A 6,808-nucleotide genomic window follows, 5' to 3' on the forward strand; every position below is an offset into this window, starting at 1 on the left:
ACTAAGACTACAAAGAAAAGGAGGTAGACTATTTATGACTGTTTAGCCATTGAAAGCTGTATGAATAGTAGCAGAACATTGTCAGATAGTGCCAGAAGATGAGCTCCTTTGGTTACAAGCCACTCAAAATACAACTGGGTAATAGCTGACTTCTCAAAGTAGAGTTGACAATGATGATGAGAATGGAGTAAAGCTTTCAGGACCTTCATTTGCTGATGGGGCACAACTCAAAATGTGGAGAAACAGCTGCAAACATTCATTAATAACTGGCACATGGAATGCATGAAATATGATTCTATGAAAACTAGAAGATATAAAAAAAGAAATGAAACACATAAAGATCAATATCCTAGCCATTAGTGAGCTCAAATGGACTGGTTTTGGTCATTTTGAATCTCACAATCATATGGCTTACTCTTCTGGGAATGATAAATTCTAGATGAATGGCGTGGCATTTATCATCAAAAAGAATATTTCAAAATCTGTCTTGAAGTACAATGCTGTCTGTAATCAGATAATATCCATATGCATCCAAAGAAGACCAGTTAATACCACTACTATTCAAATTTATGCTCCAACCACTAACACCAGTGTTGATGAAATTGAAGAATTATACCAATTTCTTCAACCTGAAAATGATCAAATATGCAATCAAGATGTACTGATAATTACTAGTGATTGGAATTCAAATGTTGGAAACAAAGAGAAAGGATCAGTAGTTGGAAAATATAGACTTGTTGACAGAAATGATGCTGGAGATAACATGATAGAATTTTGCAAGACCAGTGACTTTGCAAGATCAAGGTATTCATTACAAATACAGGAATCAAATTGACTACATCTCTGAGAAGAGATGGTAGAAAAGATCAATATCATCAGCCAAAATAAGGCTTGGGGCAGACTGTGGAAAAGAATACCAATGTCTCATATGCATGTTCAAGCAGAAGCTGAAGAAAATTCAAATAAGTCCCTTAGAGTCAAAATGTGACCTTGAACATATTGTTGTCATTACATGCTGTAGAGTTGATTCTGAGTCTTACTGGCCCTATTTAGGGTTTCTGAGACTTAACAGAGCAGAAAGACTTTTCTTTCTCTCACAGAGCAACTTGAATGCTTATCATATGGAACTGAATTTAGTGTGAATTTCAAGAACAGATTTGATGCATTAAACACTAAAACCAAGACTAGAAGAGCTGTGGGATGACATCAGGAACATTCTACAGGAAGAAAGAAAAAGGTCATTAAGACGACCAGAAAAGAAGGAAAGACCAAAATAGATGTCAGAAGAGAATCTGAAACTTGCTCTCCAGTATAGAGATGCTAAAGTGAATGGAAGAAATGAGGAAGTAAAAGAGTTGAAAAGAAAATTTCAAGCTTGAAAGACAAAATATTATAACGAAATGTGCAAAGGCCTGGAATAAGAAAACCAAAACAGAAGCACAAAATAAGTTTTTCTCGAGCTGAAAGAACTGAAGAAAAAATTCAAGCCTTAACTTGAAATATTGAAGGATTCCGTGGGCAAAATATTGAATGATGCAAAAAGCATCAAAAAAAGGTTGAAAGGGCCTCTCTTTTTACCTTTTCTTTTCCCCTAAGTCAGGTGTGAGGCAGGTAAGAGACTGAATGGAGTGGCCAGGGGTTCTACACGCCTGCCAGAAGGGGGCTGGATGGCAATAGGGATTTACTGGGAACAGGTGGCTCCGCCTGTCTCGTTTGTTTGCTCACCCTCACTGCCTGCCTAGTGCTGTGTGTGTGAACCACCTGATATGCGCTGCTTTGTTAGGAGTGCAGCAGCAGCACAGCCAGCTTTCTTGGACTGTGGAGGAGTGGATTCAACATATCAATGGAGCAAGTCACAGTTGTCGATGCCAGCGTTTTCTCGAAATGTATCCTGAATGTAATCCTGATGATGATACAGGACACACAATGGATGATCCATTCATGCTGCAGCCATCTACAAACTCAGCACCAGGAATTCTGGTACCTCCACAGCCTTCATTTAATCTTGGTGGACCAGCAATTGGACCAGGAGGAAATCTGGATACGAGAAATGGAAACCTACAAGGACCAAGACACCTGCAAAAGGCAGAATACAAAGTAGCCGAGTTGTTCACATCATGGATTTTCAGCAAGGGAAAATCTTTAGACACTACAGCTGGTGGAAACATTTGGAATCATTTCAAATAATCGGATTCGAATATAATTGTTGTTGTTGTTGTTGTTATGTGCCGTGGAGTCGGAACCGACTCATAGCGACCCTGTACAGGGTTTCCGAGGGTGTAAATCTTTACGGGAGTAGAAAGCCTCATCTTTCTCCCGCGGAGCAGCTGGTAGTTTCGAACTGCTGACCTTGCGGTTCACAGCCCGAGTCGTAACCACTACGCTACCAGAGCTCCTTTTAGTGAGGCATTTATTGAAATGTCAACGACATTTCAGGCTGATGCTCAGGCTGATGTGGATTATTACACAACCAAAGCAGCATTAGTATCTGACAAGTCAGTGAGAGTTCATTTATCTCAGAAGTATAAAAGAACCTGAAGAAATGCCAGACCAGAAATCTGATCAAAATCAAGAGGTTAGATGTGTGATACATCTCAGAAACTTACCCATTCTGGATATTCTGACAGTGCCGTCCTCAAACTTGCTGATCCCTGTGGGAAAATAAAGAATTATATTTTGATAAGGATGAAAAGGCAGGCCTTTATTGAGATGGATACCAGAAAAAGATGCAATGGCAATGGATGATCAATGTTTGAAAACAGCTCTTTGGTTTCAGGGGAGATGTGGAAGGTTGACTTGTCTGAGAAATACCAAAAAAATGGGTATGAGGATTCCCAACAGAGCCACTGACTTACTCAAAAAAGATAACTCTCAAAAAAGATCTTATTCTCCAGATGGCAAAGTATCTCCAAATGATAAGAAATAAGAACTTGATAGATTCCCAGAAGACAGAAAGTAAAGCTAAAGGTAAATAACAAGAAGAGAAGTCAGGTGAAGATTATGAGAAAGATAAAGGATAACCAGCTAGAACAAGAATTCAGGCTTCTTGAATCTGAATATGGGCTACTTGTAAATGAAGAAGCAGCTGCAGCACTGCTAGAAAGTAGCAGTGCAGTGGGAGATGAGATGATCTTGCTAATTTGGGTGATGTGGTTTCTGATGGGAAAAAGAACCCTTCAGACAAAGTTGGAAAAAAGATGCCTCAGTACCAAAGAAGAAGATTTAAAAGGTGGACAAGATCAAGGAATTTAATCAAGAAAACAAAGCAGCTTTGGAAAATGGAATTTTAAATGAGGAAAATAGAGACAAGTGCTGAATCAGAGAATGCTGATGATTCCAACAAAGATACAAGTGAAAATGCAGATGGCAAAAATGATGAACAAAGAGGATTATACAATCTGAGATGAGTATAGAATTGGGCCATATCAGCCAAATGTTCCTGTTGATACAGACTATGTGATACCTAAAACAGGGTTTTACTGTAAACTGTGTTCACTCTTCTATATAAATGAAGACATTGTAACAAATACTCATTGCAGCAGCCTTCCTCATTATCAGAAATTAAAGAGATTTCTTTAAAAATTAGCATATGAGCACAGACAGAAAAAGGAAGCTTGAGATGTTCAAGAAGTGTAATGATTTCAAAGAAAATATTTTTTTTTTGTTTTTAATGTTAACCCTTTTAGCATTAAAATATTGTACTCTTTTGTTTGAGTGGAATAATACTTAAATGTCTCTGCATGTGTTTGTACTCTTTTGTACTGATAGTACTGATAGAGGAAAACTATTGTACTCTTGTTTTAGTGGAATAATACTTACATGTCTCTACATGTGTTTAAATGTTATAGTAAAAATATATGTACAGCTAAGTTAATGAAGAGTTGTTGTTGTTGTTGTTATGTGCCGTGGAGTCGGTTCCAACTCATAGCGACCTTGTACAGGGTTTCCGAGGCTGTAAAGCTTTAATGAAGAGTAGATTTTGCTTTATCAGAATGGCAACAGACAGAGTCTCTTTGCAGAGACTGATGTTGTAAATGACTCAAGATAAATTGCACCCCTAAGGAAAAAAAGATGTAGAAATATTCAAAGAAATGAAATTTAGTAGTTCCAAGCTTCAAAGAAATGTCAACAACTTTTTATTCCATTCAATAAAGAGCAAAACCAATTGCATTTTTATTATTTTCATTTGTAACATTCCACATTTTATTCTGGGCCTTTGACAATTTTTCATTTGGAGTTTGAAGCTTTTTGGTTACATTTCATTTTTGGAGAATTTAATGAATAAGATTGGCAATTAGGATGCAGGTTCAGTTTTCTTTTAATGTCATGCTGTTGTTTAGTTAATAAGAAATACTAAGGAATTGTTTTTAGATTTTATAATTCTTTTCCCGTAAGCTCCTGCTAGATTTCGTATTCTAGTAGTCAATGTATTTTCAATGAAATGTAAAAATATTCCTGTTTTCTTTGACCATTGTTAATTTCTTGAGATCTTACTGCTTGTCACTTGAATTCTATAGCTGTCATACATCTCTGGTATAAGCACCACTTGATTTTTGAAGTGTGTAGACCATTTCTTCATATTTTCAAGATGTAATTTTACATTTCTATGTTTTAAAAATATTTTGACCATAATTCTAGATGTACACTTTTAATTCATGTGAGTTTTGTGGAAAGAAATTTGCATGTATACTATGTGTTTACTTGTAAACTCTGCTTATATGCTGCTTATATTGGTGGTTTCAAGTTACTGAAGTGAATATCAATTAAAAAAATTTTTTTAAGCCAAGGCCATGTTCATTGGTTATACATGTTTAGAATGTAAAAAAAAGGAAAGAAGATGACAGAAGGAATACACTGGATCAATGTACCAAAAATAAATGGTATATGTTCAACCATTTCAAGAGGTAGCATGTAATCAAGAACCAATGGTACTGAAGGAAGAAGTCCATGCTGCACTGAAGGCATTGGTGAATAACAGGGTTCCAGGAATTGACAGAATGCAAATATAAGTCTTTCAACAAACTGATGCAGCACTGGAGATGCTCACTCATCTATGCCAAGAAGTTTGGAAGACAGCTACCATCTTAAATGATTGGAAGAGATCCACATTTGTACCAATTCCAAAGACAGATGTCCCAACAGAATGCAGGTATCATTGAATACTGTCACATGCAAACAAAATTTTGCTGAAGATCATTAAAAATAGCTGCAACAGGGAACTACCAGAAATTCAAGCCAGATTCAGAAGAGGATATGGAATGAGAGATATCATTGCTAATATCAGCTGGATCATGGCTAAAAGCAGAGAATATCAGAAAGATGTTTACCTGTGCTTTATTGACTATGCAAACCTTTTTTACTGTGTGGATAATGATAACCTATGGATAACATTGGGAAGAATGGGTATTCCAGAACATTTAATTGTGCTTATGAAGATCATTTACATATATCAAGAAACAGTCATTTGCATAGAACAAAGGAATGCTGAATGGTTTAAAATAAGGTAAGGTGTGTACCAGGATTTTATCCTTTCACCATACATATTTAATCTATATGTTGAGCAAATAATCCAAGAAGCTGGAATATATGCAGACAAACATGGCATAAGGATTGGAAGAAAACTCATTAAGAACCTGAAATGTGCAGGTAACACAATCTTACTTGCTTCAATTGAAGAGGACTTAAAATACTTACTGATGAATTTCAAAGGCCACAGCCTTCAGTATGGATTGCACCTCAATGTAATGAAAACAAAAATTCTCATCACTGGACCAATAAGCAACATCATGATAAATGAGGAAAAGATTGAAGTTGTCAAAGACTTCATTTTGCTTGGATCCACAATCAACACTCATGGAAGCAGCAGTCAAAATTTCAAACAATGCTTTGAATTAGGTCAATCTGTTGCACAAGACCTCTTTAAAGTGTTCAAGAGCAAAAATATCAGATTGAGTACTAATGTGTGTTTAACCCAAAGCCATGGTACTTTCAATCACTTCATATCCATGTGAAAGTTGGATGAATAAGGAAGACCATAGAAGAATTTAAGCATTAGAGTTTTGGTGTTGGAGAAGAATACTGAAAGTACCATGGACTGCCAGAAGAACAAAAACAAATATGTGTTGGAAGAAGTACAGTCAGGAAGAATCAGTTTCTATTATGCTTGGTAAAGGGGAAGGTCCATTAAAATAAAAAAGAAGCAGACTCCTAAGAAGATGGATAGGTACAGTGATAGCAGCAAGGGACTCCAGAGTAACAACAGTTGTATGGATGGCACAGGATTAGGCAGTACTTCATTTTGTTGTGTATGAGGTATACATGAGTTGGAGTCGACTCAATGGCACCTAACAACAACAAATTCAAACATTTTTCTTAGGATTTTTTGTAATAGGTTGGATAGTAAATATTTTTGTTTTCATGAGCCACATAGTCTCTTATCATAACTATTTAACTATGTTGTTGCAGTGCAAATGCAGCTATTGATTGTATGTAACATGTCTATGTTCCAAAACAAACAAACAAACAAACAAATAAACAAACAAACAAACAAATCTTTATTTAAAAAAAAAAAACAGTGCCTGGTTGGATTTAGGCTGCAGGTTATAGATCTCTGTTATATTAATATTTCTAAATACTGCCAGTTGCTCTTAGACCATCTATACAGTCTATTCTCTGCCAAAAATGTCCATGAGTTCCTGGTTTTCTGTGCCCCTCCTAATAGAAGTTTCCAAGTCATTGACCTACCTTAATGGCTTCTCTCTCTGACCCAACTGTCTGACTGCCCTGCCCCTCTTAGCCTCACTCTTGG

General features: G+C 36.4%; 1 pseudogene; it reads left to right on the top strand.

The window, feature by feature from the left end:
• Window positions 1–1,782: 1,782 nt before the first annotated feature.
• LOC102821503 lies at window positions 1,783–3,618 on the top strand (annotated as a pseudogene).
• Window positions 3,619–6,808: the final 3,190 nt, after the last annotated feature.

Source organism: Chrysochloris asiatica, unplaced genomic scaffold (assembly GCF_000296735.1).
Source record: "Chrysochloris asiatica unplaced genomic scaffold, ChrAsi1.0 scaffold00251, whole genome shotgun sequence".
Lineage (NCBI taxonomy): Eukaryota > Metazoa > Chordata > Mammalia > Afrosoricida > Chrysochloridae > Chrysochloris > Chrysochloris asiatica.